We start from the raw sequence: 24369 nt of genomic DNA, 5'->3' as shown, positions 1-24369 counted from the left end.
TATGACCGACCCCACCGGTCACCAGGGGGTATGTTTCATGAGCGCCCCACCGGTCACCAGGGGGTATGTTTTATGACCGCTCGTCCGGTCACCAAGGGGTATCTTTTATGACCGCCCGTCCGGTCACCAAGGGGTATGTTTTATGACCGCCCCACCGGTCACCAGGGGGTATGTTTTATGACCGCCCCACCGGTCACCAGGGGGTATGTTTTATGACCGCCCCACCGGTCACCAGGGGGTATGTTTTATGACCACCCCACCGGTCACCAGGGGGTATGTTTTATGACCGCCCCACCGGTCACCAGGGGGTATGTTTTATGACCACCCCACCGGTCACCAGGGGGTATGTTTTATGACCGCCCCACCGGTCACCAGGGGGTATGTTTTATGACCGCCCCACCGGTCACCAGGGGGTATGTTTTATGACCGCCCCACCGGTCACCAGGGGGTATGTTTTATGACCGCCCCACCGGTCACCAGGGGGTATGTGTTATGACCGCCCCACCGGTCACCAGCGGGTATGTTTTATGACCGCCCCACCGGTCACCAGGGGGTATGTTTTATGACCGCCCCACCGGTCTCCAGGGGGTATGTTTTATGACCGCCCCACCGGTCACCAGGGGGTATGTTTTATGACCGCCCCACCGGTCACCAGGGGGTATGTTTTATGACCGCCCCACCGGTCACCAGGGGGTATGTTTAATGACCGCCCCACCGGTCACCAAGGGGTATGTTTTATGACCGACCCCACCGGTCACCAGGGGGTATGTTTCATGAGCGCCCCACCGGTCACCAGGGGGTATGTTTTATGACCGCTCGTCCGGTCACCAAGGGGTATGTTTTATGACCGCCCGTCCGGTCACCAAGGGGTATGTTTTATGACCGCCCCACCGGTCACCAGGGGGTATGTTTTATGACCGCCCCACCGGTCACCAGGGGGTATGTTTTATGACCGCCCCACCGGTCACCAGGGGGTATGTTTTATGACCACCCCACCGGTCACCAGGGGGTATGTTTTATGACCGCCCCACCGGTCACCAGGGGGTATGTTTTATGACCGCCCCACCGGTCACCAGGGGGTATGTTTTATGACCGCCCCACCGGTCACCAGGGGGTATGTTTTATGACCTCCCCACCGGTCACCAGGGGGTATGTTTTATGACCGCCCCACCGGTCACCAGGGGGTATGTGTTATGACCGCCCCACCGGTCACCAGCGGGTATGTTTTATGACCGCCCCACCGATCACCAGGGGGTATGTTTTATGACCGCCCCACCGGTCACCAGGGGGTATGTTTTATGACCGCCCCACCGGTCACCAGGGGGTATGTTTTATGACCGCCCCACCGGTCACCAGGGGGTATGTTTTATGACCGCCCCACCGGTCACCAGGGGGTATGTTTTATGGCCGCCCCACCGGTCACCAAGGGGTATTTTTTATGACCGACCCCACCGGTCACCAGGGGGTATGTTTTATGACCGACCCCACCGGTCACCAGGGGGTATGTTTTATGACCGACCCCACCGGTCACCAGGGGGTATGTTTTATGACCGCCCCACCGGTCACCCACCGGTCACCAGGGGGTATGTTTTATGACCGCCCCACCGGTCACCAGGGGGTATGTTTTATGACCGCCCCACCGGTCACCAGGGGGTATGTTTTATGTCCGCCCCACCGGTCACCAGGGGGTATGATTTATGACCGCCCCTCCGGTCACCAGGGGGCATGTTTTATGGCTGCCCCACCGGTCACCAGGGGGTATGTTTTATGACTGGCCCACCGGTCACCCACCTGTCATCAGGGGGTATGTTTTATGACCGCCCCACCGGTCACCAGGTTGTATGTTTTATGACCGCCCCTCCAGTCACAAGCGGGTATGTTTTATCACCGCCCCACCGGTCACCAGGGGGTATGTTTTATGACCGCCCCACCGGTCACCAGGGGGTATGTTTTATGACCGCCCCACCGGTCACCAGGGGGTATGTTTTATGACCGCCCCACCGGTCACCAGGGGGTATGTTTTATGACCACCCCACCGGTCAGCAGGGGGTATGTTTTATGACCGCCCCACCGGTCACCAGGGGGTATGTGTTATGACCGCCCCACCGGTCACCAGCGGGTATGTTTTATGACCGCCCCACCGGTCACCAGGGGGTATGTTTTATGACCGCCCCACCGGTCACCAGGGGGTATGTTTTATGACCGCCCCACCGGTCACCAGGGGGTATGTTTTATGACCGCCCCACCGGTCACCAGGGGGTATGTTTTATGACCGCCCCACCGGTCACCAGGGGGTATGTTTAATGACCGCCCCACCGGTCACCAAGGGGTATGTTTTATGACCGACCCCACCGGTCACCAGGGGGTATGTTTCATGAGCGCCCCACCGGTCACCAGGGGGTATGTTTTATGACCGCTCGTCCGGTCACCAAGGGGTATGTTTTATGACCGCCCGTCCGGTCACCAAGGGGTATGTTTTATGACCGCCCCACCGGTCACCAGGGGGTATGTTTTATGACCGCCCCACCGGTCACCAGGGGGTATGTTTTATGACCGCCCCACCGGTCACCAGGGGGTATGTTTTATGACCACCCCACCGGTCACCAGGGGGTATGTTTTATGACCGCCCCACCGGTCACCAGGGGGTATGTTTTATGACCGCCCCACCGGTCACCAGGGGGTATGTTTTATGACCGCCCCACCGGTCACCAGCGGGTATGTTTTATGACCGCCCCACCAGTCACCAGGGGGTATGTTTTATGACCGCCCCACCGGTCACCAGGGGGTATGTTTTATGACCCCCCCTCCGGTCACCAGGGGGTATGTTTCATGACCGCCCCACCGGTCACCAGTGAGTATGTTTTATGACCGGTCACCAGGGGGTATGTTTTATGACCGCCCCACCGGTCACCAGGGGGTATGTGTTATGACCGCCCCACCGGTCACCAGCGGGTATGTTTTATGACCGCCCCACCGGTCACCAGGGGGTATGTTTTATGACCGCCCCACCAGTCACCAGGGGGTATGTTTTATGACCGCCCCACCGGTCACCAGGGGGTATGTTTTATGACCCCCCCTCCGGTCACCAGGGGGTATGTTTCATGACCGCCCCACCGGTCACCAGTGAGTATGTTTTATGACCGGTCACCAGGGGGTATGTTTTATGACCGCCCCACCGGTCACCAGGGGGTATGTTTTATGACCGCCCCACCGGTCACCAGGGGGTTTGTTTTATGACCGCCCCACCTGTCACCAGGGGGTATGATTTATGACCGCCCATCCGGTCACCAGGGGGTATGTTTTATGACTGCCCCACCGGTCACCAGGGGGTATGTTTTATGACCGCCCCACCGGTCACCAGGGGGTATGTTTTATGACCGCCCCACCGGTCACCAGGGGGTATGTTTTATGTCCGCCCCACCGGTCACCAGGTGGTATGATTTATGACCGCCCCTCCGGTCACCAGGGGGCATGTTTTATGACTGCCCCACCGGTCACCAGGGGGTATGTTTTATGACCGCCCCACCGGTCACCAGGGGCTATGTTTTATGACCGCCCCACCGGTCACCAGGGGGTATGTTTTATGACCGCCCCACCGGTCACCAGGGGGTATATTTTATGACCGCCCCACCGGTCATTACGGGGTATGTTTTATGACCGCCCCACCGGTCACCAGGGGGTATGTTTTATGACCGCCCCACCGGTCACCAGGGGGTATGTTTTATGACCGCCCCACCGGTCACCAGGGGGTATGTTTTATGGCCGCCCCACCGGTCACCAAGGGGTATTTTTTATGACCGACCCCACCGGTCACCAGGGGGTATGTTTTATGACCGACCCCACCGGTCACCAGGGGGTATGTTTTATGACCGACCCCACCGGTCACCAGGGGGTATGTTTTATGACCGCCCCACCGGTCACCCACCGGTCACCAGGGGGTATGTTTTATGACCGCCCCACCGGTCACCAGGGGGTATGTTTTATGACCGCCCCACCGGTCACCAGGGGGTATGTTTTATGTCCGCCCCACCGGTCACCAGGGGGTATGATTTATGACCGCCCCTCCGGTCACCAGGGGGCATGTTTTATGACTGCCCCACCGGTCACCAGGGGGTATGTTTTATGACTGGCCCACCGGTCACCCACCTGTCATCAGGGGGTATGTTTTATGACCGCCCCACCGGTCACCAGGTTGTATGTTTTATGACCGCCCCTCCGGTCACAAGCGGGTATGTTTTATCACCGCCCCACCGGTCACCAGGGGGTATGTTTTATGACCGCCCCACCGGTCACCAGGGGGTATGTTTTATGACCGCCCCACCGGTCACCAGGGGGTATATTTTATGACCGCCCCACCGGTCACCAGGGGGTATGTTTTATGACCGCCCCACCGGTCACCAGGGGGTATGTTTTATGACCACCCCACCGGTCAGCAGGGGGTATGTTTTATGACCGCCCCACCGGTCACCAGGGGGTATGTTTTATGACCGCCCCACCGGTCACCAGGGGGTATGTTTTATGCCTGCGCTCCGGTCACCAGGGGGTATGTTTTATGACCGCCCAACCTGTCACCAGGGGGTATGTTTTATGACCTCCACTCCGGTCACCAGGGGGTATGTTTTATGACCGCCCCACCGGTCACCAGGGGGTATGTTTTATGACCGCCCCACCGGTCACCAGGGGGTATGTTTTATGACCGCCCCATCGGTCACCAGGGGGTATGTTTTATGATCGCCCCACCAATCACCAGGGGGTATGTTTTATGATCGCCCCACCGGTCACCAGGGGGTATGTTTTATGACCTCCCCACCTGTCACCAGGGAGTAGGTTTCATGACCGCCCCACCGGTCACCAGAGGGTATGTTTTATGACCGCCCGATCGGTCACCAGGGGGTATGTTTTATGACCGCCCAATCGGTCATCCACCGGTCACCAGGGGGTATGTTTTATGACCGCCCCACCGGTCACCAGGGGGTATGTTTTATGACCGCCCCACCGGTCACCAGGGGGTTTGTTTTAATGATTTATGACTGCCCCACCGGTCACCAGGGGGTATGTTTTATGACCTCCCCACCGGTCACCAGGGGGTATGTTTTATGACCGCCCCACCGGTCACCAGGGGGTATGTTTTATGACCGCCCCACCGGTCACCAGGGGGTATGTTTTATGACCGCCCCACCGGTCACCAGGGGGTATGTTTTATGACCGCCCCACCGGTCACCAGGGGGCATGTTTTATGCCTGCGCTCCGGTCACCAGGGGGTATGTTTTATGACCGCCCCACCGGTCACCAGGGGGTTTATTTTATGACCGCCCCACCTGTCACCAGGGGGCATGTTTTATGCCTGCGCTCCGGTCACCAGGGGGTATGTTTTATGACCGCCCCACCGGTCACCAGGGGGTATGTTTTATGACCTCCCCACCTGTCACCAGGGGGTAGGTTTCATGACCGCCCCACCGGTCACCAGAGGGTATGTTTTATGACCGCCCGATCGGTCACCAGGGGGTATGTTTTATGACCGCCCAATCGGTCATCCACCGGTCACCAGGGGGTATGTTTTATGACCGCCCCACCGGTCACCAGGGGGTATGTTTTATGACCGCCCCACCGGTCACCAGGGGGTTTGTTTTAATGATTTATGACTGCCCCACCGGTCACCAGGGGGTATGTTTTATGACCTCCCCACCGGTCACCAGGGGGTATGTTTTATGACCGCCCCACCGGTCACCAGGGGGTATGTTTTATGACCGCCCCACCGGTCACCAGGGGGTATGTTTTATGACCGCCCCACCGGTCACCAGGGGGTATGTTTTATGACCGCCCCACCGGTCACCAGGGGGCATGTTTTATGCCTGCGCTCCGGTCACCAGGGGGTATGTTTTATGACCGCCCCACCGGTCACCAGGGGGTTTATTTTATGACCGCCCCACCTGTCACCATGGGGTATGTTTTATGACCGCTGCACCGGTCACCAGGGGTATGTTTTATGACCGCTGCACCGGTCACCAGGGGTATGTTTTATGACCGCCCCACCGGTCACCAGGGGGTATGTTTTATGACCGCCCCACCGGTCACCAGAGGGTATGTTTTATGACCGCCCCACCGGTCACCAGGGGCTATGTTTTATGACCGCCCCACCGGTCACCAGGGGGTATGTTTTATGACCGCCCCACCGGTCACCAGGGGGTATGATTTATGACAGCCCCACCGGTCACCAGGGGGTATGTTTTATGACCGCCCCAACGGTCACCAGGGGGTATGTTTTATGACCGCCCCACCGGTCACCAGGGGGTATGTTTTATGACCGCCCCACCGGTCACCAGGGGGTATGTTTTATGACCGCCCCACCGGTCACCAGGGGGTATGTTTTATGACCGCCCCACCGTTCACCAGGGGGTATGTTTTATTACCGCCCCACAGGTCACCAGGGGGTATGTTTTATGACCGCCCCACCGGTCACCAGGGGGTATGTTTAATGACCGCCCCACCGGTCACCAGGGGGTATGTTTTATGACCGCCCCACCGGTCACCAGGGAGTATGTTTTATGATCGCCCCACCGGTCACCAGAGGGTATGTTTTATGACCGCCCCACCCGTCACCCACGGGTCTCCAGGGGGTATGTTTTATGACCGCCCCACCGGTCACCAGGGGGTATGTTTTATGACCGCCCCACCGGTCACCAGGGGGTATGTTTTATGACCGCCCCACCGGTCACCAGGGGGTATGTTTTATGACCGCCCCACCGGTCACCAGGGGGTATGTTTCATGCCTGCGCTCCGGTCACCAGGGGGTATGTTTTATGACCGCCCCACCGGTCACCAGGGTGTATGTTTTATGACCGCCCCACCGGTCACCAGGGGGTATGTTTTATGACCGCCCCACCGGTCACCAGGGGGTATGTTTAATGACCGCCCCACCGGTCACCAGGGGGTATGTTTTATGACCGCCCCACCGGTCACCAGGGAGTATGTTTTATGATCGCCCCACCGGTCACCAGGGTGTATGTTTTATAACCGCCCCACCGATCATTACGGGGTATGTTTTATGACCGCCCCACCGGTCACCAGGGGGTATGTTTTATGACCGCCCCACCGGTAGGTTTTATGACCGCCCCACCGGTCACCAGGGGGTATGTTTTATGACCGCCCCACCGGTCACCAGGGGGTATGTTTTATGACCGCCCCACCGGTCACCAGGGGGTATGTTTTATGACCGCCCCACCGGTCACCAGGGGGTATGTTTTATGACCGCCCCACCGGTCACCAGGGGGTATGTTTTATGACCGCCCCACCGGTCACCAGGGGGTATGTTTTATGACCGCCCCACCGGTCACCAGGGAGTATGTTTTATGACCGCCCCACCGGTCACCAGGGGGTATGTTTTAGGACCGCCCCACCGGTCACCAGGGGGTATGTTTTAGGACCGCCCCACCGGTCACCAGGGGGTATGTTTTAGGACCGCCCCACCGGTCACCCACCGGTCACCATTGGGTATGTTTTATGACCGCCCCACCGGTCACCAGGGGGTATGTTTTATGACCGCCCCACCTGTCACCAGGGGGTATGTTTCATGAGCGCCCCACCGGTCACCAGGGTGTATGTTTTATGACCGCCCCACCGATCATTACGGGGTATGTTTTATGACCGCCCCACCGGTCACCAGGGGGTATGTTTTATGACCGCCCCACCGGTAGGTTTTATGACCGCCCCACCGGTCACCAGGGGGTATGTTTTATGACCGCCCCACCGGTCACCAGGGGGTATGTTTTATGAACGCCCCACCGGTCACCAGGGGGTATGTTTTATGACCGCCCCACCGGTCACCAGGGGGTATGTTTTATGACCGCCCCACCGGTCACCAGGGGGTATGTTTTATGACCGCCCCACCGGTCACCAGGGGGTATGTTTTATGACCGCCCCACCGGTCACCAGGGGGTATGTTTAATGACCGGCCCACCGGTCACCAAGGGGTATGTTTTATGACCGACCCCACCGGTCACCTGGGGATATGTTTTATGACCGCCCCACCGGTCACCCACCGGTCACCATTGGGTATGTTTTATGACCGCCCCACCGGTCACCAGGGGGTATGTTTTATGACCGCCCCACCTGTCACCAGGGGGTATGTTTCATGAGCGCCCCACCGGTCACCAGGGGGTATGTTTTATGACCGCTCGTCCGGTCACCAGGGGGTATGTGTTATGACCGCCCCACCGGTCACCAGCGGGTATGTTTTATGACCGCCCCACCGGTCACCAGGGGGTATGTTTATGACCGCCCCACCGGTCACCAGGGGGTATGTTTTATGACCGCCCCACCGGTCACCAGGGGGTATGTTTTATGACCGCCCCACCGGTCACAAAGGGGTATGTTTTATGGCCGCCCCACCGGTCACCAAGGGGTATGATTTATGACCGACCCCACCGGTCACCAGGGGGTATGTTTTATGACCGACCCCACCGGTCACCAGGGGGTATGTTTTATGACCGACCCCACCGGTCACCAGGGAGTATGTTTTATGACCGACCCCACCGGTCACCAGGGGGTATGTTTTATGACCGCCCCACCGGTCACCAGGGGGTATGTTTTATGACCGCCCCACCGGTCACCAGGGGGTATGTTTTATGACCGCCCCACCGGTCACCAGGGGGTATGATTTATGACCGCCCCTCCGGTCACCAGGGGCATGTTTTATGACTGCCCCACCGGTCACCAGGGGGTATGTTTTATGACCGGCCCACCGGTCACCCACCTGTCACCAGGGGGTATGTTTTATGACCGCCCCACCGGTCACCAGGTTGTATGTTTTATGACCGCCCCTCCGGTCACAAGGGGGTATATTTTATGACCGCCCCACCGGTCACCAGGGGGTATGTTTTATGACCGCCACACCGGTCACCAGGGGGTATGTTTTATGACCGCCACACCGGTCACCAGGGTGTATGATTTATGACCGCCCCTCCGGTCACCAGGGGGTATGTTTTATGACCGCCCCACCGGTCACCAGGGAGTATGTTTTATGACCGGTCACCAGGGGGTATGCTTTATGACCTCCCCACCGGTCACCAGGGGGTATGTTTTATGACCGCCCCACCGGTCACCAGGGGGTTTGTTTTATGACCGCCCCACCTGTCACCAGGGGGTATGATTTATGACCGCCCCTCCGGTCACCAGGGGGTATGTTTTATGACCGCCCCACCGATCACCAGGGGGTATGTTTTATGACCGCCCCACCGGTCACCAGGGGGTATGTTTTATGACCGCCCCACCGGTCACCAGGAGGTATGTTTTATGACCGCCCCACCGGTCACCAGGGGGTATGTTTTATGACCACCCCACCGGTCACCCATCGGTCACCAGGGGGTATATTTTATGACCGCCCCAACGGTCACCGGGGGGTATGTTTTATGACCTCCCCGCCGGTCACCATAGGGTATGTTTTATGACCGTCCCACCGGTCACCAGGGGGTATGTTTTATGACCGCCCCTCCGGTCACCAGGGGGTATGTTTTATGACCGCCCCACCGGTCACCAGGGGGTATGTGTTATGACCACCCCACCGGTCACCAGGGGGTATGTTTTATGACCGCCCCACCGGTCACCAGGTTGTATGTTTTATGACCGCCCCTCCGGTCACAAGGGGGTATATTTTATGACCGCCCCACCGGTCACCAGGGGGTATGTTTTATGACCGCCCCACCGGTCACCAGGGGCTATGTTTTATGACCGCCCCACCGGTCACCAGGGGGTATGTTTTATGACCGCCCCACCGGTCACCAGGGAGTATGTTTAATGACCGCCCCACCGGTCACCAAGGGGTATGTTTTATGACCGACCCCACCGGTCACCAGGGGGTATGTTTCATGAGCGCCCCACCGGTCACCAGGGGGTATGTTTTATGACCGCTCGTCCGGTCACCAAGGGGTATCTTTTATGACCGCCCGTCCGGTCACCAAGGGGTATGTTTTATGACCGCCCCACCGGTCACCAGGGGGTATGTTTTATGACCGCCCCACCGGTCACCAGGGGGTATGTTTTATGACCGCCCCACCGGTCACCAGGGGGTATGTTTTATGACCACCCCACCGGTCACCAGGGGGTATGTTTTATGACCGCCCCACCGGTCACCAGGGGGTATGTTTTATGACCGCCCCACCGGTCACCAGGGGGTATGTTTAATGACCGCCCCACCGGTCACCAAGGGGTATGTTTTATGACCGACCCCACCGGTCACCAGGGGGTATGTTTCATGAGCGCCCCACCGGTCACCAGGGGGTATGTTTTATGACCGCTCGTCCGGTCACCAAGGGGTATGTTTTATGACCGCCCGTCCGGTCACCAAGGGGTATGTTTTATGACCGCCCCACCGGTCACCAGGGGGTATGTTTTATGACCGCCCCACCGGTCACCAGGGGGTATGTTTTATGACCGCCCCACCGGTCACCAGGGGGTATGTTTTATGACCACCCCACCGGTCACCAGGGGGTATGTTTTATGACCGCCCCACCGGTCACCAGGGGGTATGTTTTATGACCGCCCCACCGGTCACCAGGGGGTATGTTTTATGACCGCCCCACCGGTCACCAGGGGGTATGTTTTATGACCTCCCCACCGGTCACCAGGGGGTATGTTTTATGACCGCCCCACCGGTCACCAGGGGGTATGTGTTATGACCGCCCCACCGGTCACCAGCGGGTATGTTTTATGACCGCCCCACCGATCACCAGGGGGTATGTTTTATGACCGCCCCACCGGTCACCAGGGGGTATGTTTTATGACCGCCCCACCGGTCACCAGGGGGTATGTTTTATGACCGCCCCACCGGTCACCAGGGGGTATGTTTTATGACCGCCCCACCGGTCACCAGGGGGTATGTTTTATGGCCGCCCCACCGGTCACCAAGGGGTATTTTTTATGACCGACCCCACCGGTCACCAGGGGGTATGTTTTATGACCGACCCCACCGGTCACCAGGGGGTATGTTTTATGACCGACCCCACCGGTCACCAGGGGGTATGTTTTATGACCGCCCCACCGGTCACCCACCGGTCACCAGGGGGTATGTTTTATGACCGCCCCACCGGTCACCAGGGGGTATGTTTTATGACCGCCCCACCGGTCACCAGGGGGTATGTTTTATGTCCGCCCCACCGGTCACCAGGGGGTATGATTTATGACCGCCCCTCCGGTCACCAGGGGGCATGTTTTATGGCTGCCCCACCGGTCACCAGGGGGTATGTTTTATGACTGGCCCACCGGTCACCCACCTGTCATCAGGGGGTATGTTTTATGACCGCCCCACCGGTCACCAGGTTGTATGTTTTATGACCGCCCCTCCAGTCACAAGCGGGTATGTTTTATCACCGCCCCACCGGTCACCAGGGGGTATGTTTTATGACCGCCCCACCGGTCACCAGGGGGTATGTTTTATGACCGCCCCACCGGTCACCAGGGGGTATGTTTTATGACCGCCCCACCGGTCACCAGGGGGTATGTTTTATGACCACCCCACCGGTCAGCAGGGGGTATGTTTTATGACCGCCCCACCGGTCACCAGGGGGTATGTGTTATGACCGCCCCACCGGTCACCAGCGGGTATGTTTTATGACCGCCCCACCGGTCACCAGGGGGTATGTTTTATGACCGCCCCACCGGTCACCAGGGGGTATGTTTTATGACCGCCCCACCGGTCACCAGGGGGTATGTTTTATGACCGCCCCACCGGTCACCAGGGGGTATGTTTTATGACCGCCCCACCGGTCACCAGGGGGTATGTTTAATGACCGCCCCACCGGTCACCAAGGGGTATGTTTTATGACCGACCCCACCGGTCACCAGGGGGTATGTTTCATGAGCGCCCCACCGGTCACCAGGGGGTATGTTTTATGACCGCTCGTCCGGTCACCAAGGGGTATGTTTTATGACCGCCCGTCCGGTCACCAAGGGGTATGTTTTATGACCGCCCCACCGGTCACCAGGGGGTATGTTTTATGACCGCCCCACCGGTCACCAGGGGGTATGTTTTATGACCGCCCCACCGGTCACCAGGGGGTATGTTTTATGACCACCCCACCGGTCACCAGGGGGTATGTTTTATGACCGCCCCACCGGTCACCAGGGGGTATGTTTTATGACCGCCCCACCGGTCACCAGGGGGTATGTTTTATGACCGCCCCACCGGTCACCAGGGGGTATGTTTTATGACCGCCCCACCGGTCACCAGGGGGTATGTTTTATGACCGCCCCACCGGTCACCAGTGGGTATGTGTTATGACCGCCCCACCGGTCACCAGCGGGTATGTTTTATGACCGCCCCACCGGTCACCAGGGGGTATGTTTTATGACCGCCCCACCAGTCACCAGGGGGTATGTTTTATGACCGCCCCACCGGTCACCAGGGGGTATGTTTTATGACCCCCCCTCCGGTCACCAGGGGGTATGTTTCATGACCGCCCCACCGGTCACCAGTGAGTATGTTTTATGACCGGTCACCAGGGGGTATGTTTTATGACCGCCCCACCGGTCACCAGGGGGTATGTTTTATGACCGCCCCACCGGTCACCAGGGGGTTTGTTTTATGACCGCCCCACCTGTCACCAGGGGGTATGATTTATGACCGCCCATCCGGTCACCAGGGGGTATGTTTTATGACCGCCCCACCGGTCACCAGGGGGTATGTTTTATGACCGCCCCACCGGTCACCAGGGGGTATGTTTTATGACCGCCCCACCGGTCACCAGGGGGTATGTTTTATGTCCGCCCCACCGGTCACCAGGTGGTATGATTTATGACCGCCCCTCCGGTCACCAGGGGGCATGTTTTATGACTGCCCCACCGGTCACCAGGGGGTATGTTTTATGACCGCCCCACCGGTCACCAGGGGCTATGTTTTATGACCGCCCCACCGGTCACCAGGGGGTATGTTTTATGACCGCCCCACCGGTCACCAGGGGGTATATTTTATGACCGCCCCACCGGTCATTACGGGGTATGTTTTATGACCGCCCCACCGGTCACCAGGGGGTATGTTTTATGACCGCCCCACCGGTCACCAGGGGGTATGTTTTATGACCGCCCCACCGGTCACCAGGGGGTATGTTTTATGGCCGCCCCACCGGTCACCAAGGGATATTTTTTATGACCGACCCCACCGGTCACCAGGGGGTATGTTTTATGACCGACCCCACCGGTCACCAGGGGGTATGTTTTATGACCGACCCCACCGGTCACCAGGGGGTATGTTTTATGACCGCCCCACCGGTCACCCACCGGTCACCAGGGGGTATGTTTTATGACCGCCCCACCGGTCACCAGGGGGTATGTTTTATGACCGCCCCACCGGTCACCAGGGGGTATGTTTTATGTCCGCCCCACCGGTCACCAGGGGGTATGATTTATGACCGCCCCTCCGGTCACCAGGGGGCATGTTTTATGACTGCCCCACCGGTCACCAGGGGGTATGTTTTATGACTGGCCCACCGGTCACCCACCTGTCATCAGGGGGTATGTTTTATGACCGCCCCACCGGTCACCAGGTTGTATGTTTTATGACCGCCCCTCCGGTCACAAGCGGGTATGTTTTATCACCGCCCCACCGGTCACCAGGGGGTATGTTTTATGACCGCCCCACCGGTCACCAGGGGGTATGTTTTATGACCGCCCCACCGGTCACCAGGGGGTATATTTTATGACCGCCCCACCGGTCACCAGGGGGTATGTTTTATGACCGCCCCACCGGTCACCAGGGGGTATGTTTTATGACCACCCCACCGGTCAGCAGGGGGTATGTTTTATGACCGCCCCACCGGTCACCAGGGGGTATGTTTTATGACCGCCCCACCGGTCACCAGGGGGTATGTTTTATGCCTGCGCTCCGGTCACCAGGGGGTATGTTTTATGACCGCCCAACCTGTCACCAGGGGGTATGTTTTATGACCGCCCCACCGGTCACCAGGGGGTATGTTTTATGACCGCCCCACCGGTCACCAGGGGGTATGTTTTATGACCGCCCCATCGGTCACCAGGGGGTATGTTTTATGATCGCCCCACCAATCACCAGGGGGTATGTTTTATGATCGCCCCACCGGTCACCAGGGGGTATGTTTTATGACCTCCCCACCTGTCACCAGGGGGTAGGTTTCATGACCGCCCCACCGGTCACCAGAGGGTATGTTTTATGACCGCCCGATCGGTCACCAGGGGGTATGTTTTATGACCGCCCAATCGGTCATCCACCGGTCACCAGGGGGTATGTTTTATGACCGCCCCACCGGTCACCAAGGGGTATGTTTTATGACCGCCCCACCGGTCACCAGGGGGTTTGTTTTAATGATTTATGACTGCCCCACCGGTCACCAGGGGGTATGTTTTATGACCTCCCCACCGGTCACCAGGGGGTATGTTTTATGACCGCCCCACCGGTCACCAGGGGGTATGTTTTATGACCGCCCCACCGGTCACCAGGGGGTATGTTTTATGACCGCCCCACCGGTCACCAGGGGGTATGTTTTATGACCGCCCCACCGGTCACCAGGGGGCATGTTTTATGCCTGCGCTCCGGTCACCAGGGGGTATGTTTTATGACCGCCCCACCGGTCACCAGGGGGTTTATTTTATGACCGCCCCACCTGTCACCATGGGGTATGTTTTATGACCGCTGCACCGGTCACCAGGGGTATGTTTTATGACCGCTGCACCGGTCACCAGGGGTATGTTTTATGACCGCCCCACCGGTCACCAGGGGGTATGTTTTATGACCGCCCCACCGGTCACCAGAGGGTATGTTTTATGACCGCCCCACCGGTCACCAGGGGCTATGTTTTATGACCGCCCCACCGGTCACCAGGGGGTATGTTTTATGACCGCCCCACCGGTCACCAGGGGGTATGATTTATGACAGCCCCACCGGTCACCAGGGGGTATGTTTTATGACCGCCCCAACGGTCACCAGGGGGTATGTTTTATGACCGCCCCACCGGTCACCAGGGGGTATGTTTTATGACCGCCCCACCGGTCACCAGGGGGTATGTTTTATGACCGCCCCACCGGTCACCAGGGGGTATGTTTTATGACCGCCCCACCGTTCACCAGGGGGTATGTTTTATTACCGCCCCACAGGTCACCAGGGGGTATGTTTTATGACCGCCCCACCGGTCACCAGGGGGTATGTTTAATGACCGCCCCACCGGTCACCAGGGGGTATGTTTTATGACCGCCCCACCGGTCACCAGGGAGTATGTTTTATGATCGCCCCACCGGTCACCAGAGGGTATGTTTTATGACCGCCCCACCCGTCACCCACGGGTCTCCAGGGGGTATGTTTTATGACCGCCCCACCGGTCACCAGGGGGTATGTTTTATGACCGCCCCACCGGTCACCAGGGGGTATGTTTTATGACCGCCCCACCGGTCACCAGGGGGTATGTTTTATGACCGCCCCACCGGTCACCAGGGGGTATGTTTCATGCCTGCGCTCCGGTCACCAGGGGGTATGTTTTATGACCGCCCCACCGGTCACCAGGGTGTATGTTTTATGACCGCCCCACCGGTCACCAGGGGGTATGTTTTATGACCGCCCCACCGGTCACCAGGGGGTATGTTTAATGACCGCCCCACCGGTCACCAGGGGGTATGTTTTATGACCGCCCCACCGGTCACCAGGGAGTATGTTTTATGATCGCCCCACCGGTCACCAGGGTGTATGTTTTATAACCGCCCCACCGATCATTACGGGGTATGTTTTATGACCGCCCCACCGGTCACCAGGGGGTATGTTTTATGACCGCCCCACCGGTAGGTTTTATGACCGCCCCACCGGTCACCAGGGGGTATGTTTTATGACCGCCCCACCGGTCACCAGGGGGTATGTTTTATGACCGCCCCACCGGTCACCAGGGGGTATGTTTTATGACCGCCCCACCGGTCACCAGGGGGTATGTTTTATGACCGCCCCACCGGTCACCAGGGGGTATGTTTTATGACCGCCCCACCGGTCACCAGGGGGTATGTTTTATGACCGCCCCACCGGTCACCAGGGAGTATGTTTTATGACCGCCCCACCGGTCACCAGGGTGTATGTTTTAGGACCGCCCCACCGGTCACCAGGGGGTATGTTTTAGGACCGCCCCACCGGTCACCAGGGGGTATGTTTTAGGACCGCCCCACCGGTCACCAGGGGGTATGTTTTATGACCGCCTCACCGGTCACCAGGGGGTATGTTTTATGACCGCCCCACCGGTCACCAGGGGGTATGTTTTATGACCGCCCCACCGGTCACCAGGGGGTATGTTTTATGACCGCCCCACCTGTCATTACGGGGTATGTTTTATGACCGCCCCACCGGTCACCAGGGGGTATGTTTTATGACCGCCCCACCGGTCACCAGTGGGTATGTTTTATGACCGCCCCACCGGTCACCAGGGGGTATGTTTTATGACCGCACCACCGGTCTCCAGGGGGTATGTTTTATGACCGCCCCACCGGTCACCAGGGGGTATGTTTTATGACCGCCCCACCGGTCACCAGGGGGTATGTTTTATGACCGCCCCACCGGTCACCAGGGGGTATGTTTTATGACCGCCCCACCGGTCACCAGGGGGTATGTTTTATGACCGCCCCACCGGTCACCAAGGGGTATGTTTTATGACCGCCTCACCGGTCACCAGGGGGTATGTTTTATGACCGCCCCACCGGTCACCAGGGGGTATGTTTTATGACCGCCCTTCCGGTCACCAGGGGGTATGTTTTATGACCGCCCCACCGGTCACCAGGGGGTATGTTTTATGACCGCCCCACCGGTCACCAGGGGGTATGTTTTATGACCGCCCCACCGGTCACCAAGGGGTATGTTTTATGACCGCCTCACCGGTCACCAGGGGGTATGTTTTATGACCGCCCCACCGGTCACCAGGGGGTATGTTTTATGACCGCCCTTCCGGTCACCAGGGGGTATGTTTTATGACCGCCCCACCGGTCACCAGGGGGTATGTTTTATGACCGCCCCACCGGTCACCAGGGGGTATGTTTTATGACCGCCCCACCGGTCACCCACCGGTCACCAGGGGGTATGTTTTATGACCGCCCCACCGGTCATTACGGGGTATGTTTTATGACCGCCCCACCGGTCACCAGGGGGTATGTTTTATGACCGCCCCACCGGTCACCAGGAGGTATGTTTTATGACCGCCCCACCGGTCACCAGTGGGTATGTTTTATGACCGCCCCACCGGTCACCAGGGGGTATGTTTTATGACCGCACCACCGGTCTCCAGGGGGTATGTTTTATGACCGCCCCACCGGTCACCAGGGGGTATGTTTTATGACCGCCCCACCGGTCACCAGGGGGTATGTTTTATGACCGCCCCACCGGTCACCAGGGGGTATGTTTTATGACCGCCCCACCGGTCACCAGGGGGTATGTTTTATGACCGCCCCACCGGTCACCAAGGGGTATGTTTTATGACCGCCTCACCGGTCACCAGGGGGTATGTTTTATGACCGCCCCACCGGTCACCAGGGGGTATGTTTTATGACCGCCCCACCGGTCACCAGGGGGTATGTTTTATGACCGCCCCACCGGTCACCAGGGGGTATGTTTTATGACCGCCCCACCGGTCACCAGGGGGTATGCTTTATGACCGCCCCACCGGTCACCAAGGGGTATGTTTTATGACCGCCTCACCGGTCACCAGGGGGTATGTTTTATGACCGCCCCACCGGTCACCAGGGGGTATGTTTTATGACCGCCCTTCCGGTCACCAGGGGGTATGTTTTATGACCGCCCCACCGGTCACCAGGGGGTATGTTTTATGACCGCCCCACCGGTCACCAGGGGGTATGTTTTATGACCGCCCCACCGGTCACCAGGGAGTATGTTTTATGACCGCCCCACCGGTCACCAGGGGGTATGTTTTATGACCGCCCCACCGGTCACCAGGGGGTATGTTTTATGACCGCCCCACCGGTCACCAGGGGGTATGTTTTATGACCGCCCCACCGGTCACCAGGGGGTATGTTTTATGACCGCCCCACCGGTCACCAGGGGGTATGTTTTATGACCGACCCACCGGTCACCAGGGGGTATGTTTTATGACCGCCCAACCGGTCACCAGGGGGTATGTTTTATGACTGCACCACCGGTCACCAGGGGGTATGTTTTATGACCGCCCCACCGGTCACCAGGGGGTATGTTTTATGACCGCCCCACCGGTCACCAGGGGGTATGTTATGACCGCCCCACCGGTCACCAGTGGGTATGTTTTATGACCGCCCCACCGGTCACCCACCGGTCACCAGGGGGTATGTTTTATGACCGCCCCACCGGTCATTACGGGGTATGTTTTATGACCGCCCCACCGGTCACCAGTGGGTATGTTTTATGACCGCCCCACCGGTCACCAGTGGGTATGTTTTATGACCGCCCCACCGGTCACCAGGGGGTATGTTTTATGACCGCCCCACCGGTCATCAGGGGGTATGTTATGACCGCCCCACCGGTCACCAGGGGGTATGTTTTATGACCGCCCCACCGGTCACCAGGGGGTATGTTTTATGACCGCCCCACCGGTCATTACGGGGTATGTTTTATGACCGCCCCACCGGTCACCAGGGGGTATTTTTTCTGACCGGTCACCAGGAGGTATGTTTTCTGACCGCCCCTCTGGTCACCAGGGGTTTTATTTTATGACCGCCCCACCGGTCACCAGGGGGTATGTTTTATGACCGCCCCTCTGGTCACCAGGGGGTATGTTTTATGACCGCCCCACCGGTCACCAGTGGGTATGTTTTATGACCGCCCCTCCTGTCACCAGGGGGTATGTTTTATGACCGCCCCACCGGTCACCAGGGGGTATGTTTTATGACCGCCCCACCGGTCACCAGTGGGTATGTTTTATGACCGCCCCACCGGTCACCAGGGGGTATGTTTTATGACCGCCCCACCGGTCACCATGGGGTATGTTTTATGACCGCCCCACCGGTCACCAGGGGGTACGTTTTATGACCGCCCCACCGGTCACCAGGGAGTATGTTTTATGACCGCTCCACCGGTCACCAGGGGGTATGTTTTATGACCGCCCCACCGGTCACCAGGGGGTATGTTTTATGACCGCCCCTCCGGTCACCAGTGGGTATGTTTTATGACCGCCCCACCGGTCACCAGTGGGTATGTTTTATGACCGCCCCACCTGTCACCAGGGGGTATGTTTTATGACCGCCCCACCGGTCACCAGTGGGTATGTTTTATGACCGCCCCACCGGTCACCAGGGGGTATGTTTTATGACCGCCCCACCGGTCACCATGGGGTATGTTTTATGACCGCCCCACCGGTCACCAGGGGGTACGTTTTATGACCGCCCCACCGGTCACCAGGGAGTATGTTTTATGACCGCTCCACCGGTCACCAGGGGGTATGTTTTATGACCGCCCCACCGGTCACCAGGGTGTATGTTTTATGACCGCCCCACCAGTCACCAGGGGGTATGTTTTATGACCGCTCCACCGGTCACCAGGGGGTTTGTTTTATGACCGCCCCACCAGTCACCAGGGAGTATGTTTTATGACCGCTCCACCGGTCACCAGGGGGTATGTTTTATGACCGCCCCACCGGTCACCAGGGGGTATGTTTTATGACCGCCCCACCGGTCACCAGGGGGTATGTTTTATGACCGCCCCACCGGTCACCAGGGGGTATGTTTTATGACCTCCCCACCGGTCACCAGGGGGTATGTTTTATGACCGCCCCACCGGTCTCCAGGGGGTATGTTTTATGACCGCCCCTCCGGTCACCAGGGGGTATGTTTTAAGACCGCTCCACCGGTAACCAGGGGGTATGTTTTATGACCGCCCCACCGGTCACCAGGGGGTATCTTTTATGACCGCCCCACCGGTCACCAGGGGGTATGTTTTATGACCGCCCCACCGGTCTCCAGGGGGTATGTTTTATGACCGCCCCACCGGTCTCCAGGGGGTATGTTTTATGACCGCCCCACCGGTCTCCAGGGGGTATGTTTTATGACCGCCCCACCGGTCACCAAGTGGTATGTTTTATGACCGCCCCACCGGTCACCAGGGAGTATGTTTTATGACCGCCCCACCGGTCACCAGGGGGTATGTTTTAGGACCGCCCCACCGGTCACCAGGGGGTATGTTTTATGACTTCCCCACCTGTCACCAGGGGGTGTGTTTTATGACTGCCCCACCGGTCACCAGGGGGTATGTTTTATGACCGCCCCACCTGTCACCAGGGGGTGTGTTTTATGACCGCCCCACCGGTCACCAGGGGGTATGTTTTATGACCGCCCCACCGGTCACCAGGGGGTATGTATTATGACCTCCCCACCGGTCACCAGGGGGTATGTATTATGACCGCCCCACCGGTCACCAGGGGGTATGTTTTATGACCGCCCCACCGGTCACCAGGGAGTATGTTTTATGACCGCCCCACCGGTCACCAGGGGGTATGTTTTATGACCGCCCCACCGGTCACCAGGGGTTATGTTTTATGACCGCCCCACCGGTCACCAGGGGTTATGTTTTATGACCGCCCCACCGGTCACCAGGGGTTATGTATTATGACCTCCCCACCAGTCACCAGGGGGTATGTTTTATGACCGCCCCACCGGTCACCAGGGGGTATGTTTTATGACCGCCCCACCGGTCACCAGGGGGTATGTTTTATGACCGCCCCACCGGTCACCAGGGGGTATGTTTTATGACCGCCCCACCGGTCACCAGGGGGTATGTTTTATGACCGCCCCACCGGTCACCAGGGGGTATGTTTTATGACCGCCCCACCGGTCACCAGGGGGTATGTTTTATGACCGCCCCACCGGTCACCAGGGGGTATGTTTTATGACCGCCCCACCGGTCACCCACCGGTCACCAGGCTGTATGTTTTATGACCGCCCCACCGGTCATTACGGGGTATGTTTTATGACCGCCCCACCGGTCACCAGGGAGTATGTTTTATGACCGCCCCACCGGTCACCAGGGGGTATGTTTTATGACCGCCCCACCGGTCACCAGGGGGTATGTTTTATGACCGCCCCACCGGTCACCAGGGGGTATGTTTTATGACCGCCCCACCGGTCACCAGGGGGTATGTTTTATGACCGCCCCACCGGTCAACAGGGGGTATGTTTTATGACCGCCCCACCGGTCACCAGGGGGTATGTTTTATGACCGCCCCACCGGTCACCAGGGGGTATGTTTTATGACCGCCCCACCGGTCACCAGGGGGTATGTTTTATGACCGCCCCACCGGTCACCAGGGGGTATGTTTTATGACCGCCCCACCGGTCACCAGGGGGTATGTTTTATGACCGCCCCACCGGTCACCAGGGGGTATGTTTTATGACCGCCCCACCGGTCACCAGGGGGTATGTTTTATGACCGCCCCACCGGTCACCAGGGGGTATGTTATGACCGCCCCACCGGTCACCAGGGGGTATGTTTTATGACCGCCCCACCGGTCACCCACCGGTCACCAGGGGGTATGTTTTATGACCGCCCCACCGGTCATTACGGGGTATGTTTTATGACCGCCCCACCGGTCACCAGTGGGTATGTTTTATGACCGCCCCACCGGTCACCAGGGGGTATGTTTTATGACCGCCCCACCGGTCATCAGGGGGTATGTTATGACCGCCCCACCGGTCACCAGGGGGTATGTTTTATGACCGCCCCACCGGTCACCAGGGGGTATGTTTTATGACCGCCCCACCGGTCACCAGGGGGTATGTTTTATGACCGCCCCACCGGTCACCAGGGGGTATGTTTTATGACCGCCCCACCGGTCACCAGGGGGTATGTTTTATGACCGCCCCACCGGTCACCAGGGGGTATGTTTTATGACCGCCCCACCGGTCACTAGGGGGTATGTTTTATGACCGCCCCACCGGTCACCAGGGGGTATGTTTTATGACCGCCCCACCGGTCACCCACCGGTCACCAGGGGGTATGTTTTATGACCGCCCCACCGGTCATTACGGGGTATGTTTTATGACCGCCCCACCGGTCACCAGTGGGTATGTTTTATGACCGCCCCACCGGTCACCAGTGGGTATGTTTTATGACCGCCCCACCGGTCTTTACGGGGTATGTTTTATGACCGCCCCACCAGTCACCAGGGGGTATTTTTTCTGACCGGTCACCAGGGGGTATGTTTTCTGACCGCCCCTCTGGTCACCCGGGGGTTTATTTTATGACCGCCCCACCGGTCACCAGGGGGTATGTTTTAAGACAGCCCCTCCGGTCACCAGTGGGTATGTTTTATGACCGCCCCACCGGTCACCAGGGTGTATGTTTTATGACCGCCCCACCGGTCACCAGGGGGTATGTTTTATGACCGCCCCACCGGTCACCATGGGGTATGTTTTATGACCGCCCCACCGGTCACCAGGGGGTATGTTTTATGACCGCCCCACCGGTCACCAGGGGGTGTGTTTTATGACCGCCCCACCGGTCACCAGGGGGTGTGTTTTATGACCGCCCCACCGGTCACCAGGGGGTATGTTTTATGACCGCCCCACCGGTCACCAGGGGGTATGTTTTATGACCGCCCCACCGGTCACCAGGGGGTATGTTTTATGACCGCCCCACCGGTCACCAGGGGGTATGTTTTATGACCGCCCCACCGGTCACCAGGGGGTATGTTTTATGACCGCCCCACCGGTCACCAGGGGGTATGTTTTATGACCGCCCCACCGGTCACCAGGGGGTATGTTTTATGACCGCCCCACCGGTCACCAGGGGGTATGTTTTATGACCGCCCCACCGGTCACCAGGGGGTATGTTTTATGACCGCCCCACCGGTCACCAGGGGGTATGTTTTATGACCGCCCCACCGGTCACTAGGGGGTATGTTTTATGACCGCCCCACCGGTCACCAGGGGGTATGTTTTATGACCGCCCCACCGGTCACCCACCGGTCACCAGGGGGTATGTTTTATGACCGCCCCACCGGTCATTACGGGGTATGTTTTATGACCGCCCCACCGGTCACCAGTGGGTATGTTTTATGACCGCCCCACCGGTCACCAGTGGGTATGTTTTATGACCGCCCCACCGGTCTTTACGGGGTATGTTTTATGACCGCCCCACCAGTCACCAGGGGGTATTTTTTCTGACCGGTCACCAGGGGGTATGTTTTCTGACCGCCCCTCTGGTCACCAGGGGGTTTATTTTATGACCGCCCCACCGGTCACCAGGGGGTATGTTTTAAGACAGCCCCTCCGGTCACCAGTGGGTATGTTTTATGACCGCCCCACCGGTCACCAGGGTGTATGTTTTATGACCGCCCCACCGGTCACCAGGGGGTATGTTTTATGACCGCCCCACCGGTCACCATGGGGTATGTTTTATGACCGCCCCACCGGTCACCAGGGGGTATGTTTTATGACCGCCCCACCGGTCACCAGGGGGTGTGTTTTATGACCGCCCCACCGGTCACCAGGGGGTGTGTTTTATGACCGCCCCACCGGTCACCAGGGGGTATGTTTTATGACCGCCCCACCGGTCACCAGGGGGTATGTTTTATGACCGCCCCACCGGTCACCAGGGGGTATGTTTTATGACCGCCCCACCGGTCACCAGGGGGTATGTTTTATGACCGCCCCACCGGTCACCAGGGGGTATGTTTTATGACCGCCCCACCGGTCACCAGGGGGTATGTTTTATGACCGCCCCACCGGTCACCAGGGGGTATGTTTTATGACCGCCCCACCGGTCACCAGGGGGTATGTTTTATGACCGCCCCACCGGTCACCAGGGGGTATGTTTTATGACCGCCCCACCGGTCACCAGGGGGCATGTTTTATGACCGCCCCACCGGTCACCAGGGGGTATGTTATGACCGCCCCACCGGTCACCAGGGGGTATGTTTTATGACCGCCCCACCGGTCACCCACCGGTCACCAGGGGGTATGTTTTATGACCGCCCCACCGGTCATTACGGGGTATGTTTTATGACCGCCCCACCGGTCACCAGTGGGTATGTTTTATGACCGCCCCACCGGTCACCAGTGGGTATGTTTTATGACCGCCCCACCGGTCACCAGGGGGTATGTTTTATGACCGCCCCACCGGTCACCCACCGGTCACCAGGGGGTATGTTTTATGACCGCCCCACCGGTCATTACGGGGTATGTTTTATGACCGCCCCACCGGTCACCAGTGGGTATGTTTTATGACCGCCCCACCGGTCACCAGGGGGTATGTTTTATGACCGCCCCACCGGTCATCAGGGGGTATGTTATGACCGCCCCACCGGTCACCAGGGGGTATGTTTTATGACCGCCCCACCGGTCACCAGGGGGTATGTTTTATGACCGCCCCACCGGTCACCAGGGGGTATGTTTTATGACCGCCCC

Source organism: Phyllobates terribilis, unplaced genomic scaffold (assembly GCF_046119375.1).
Source record: "Phyllobates terribilis strain yellow unplaced genomic scaffold, ASM4611937v1 Scaffold_162__1_contigs__length_4246735, whole genome shotgun sequence".
Lineage (NCBI taxonomy): Eukaryota > Metazoa > Chordata > Amphibia > Anura > Dendrobatidae > Phyllobates > Phyllobates terribilis.
This window is presented reverse-complemented; position numbering follows the sequence as displayed.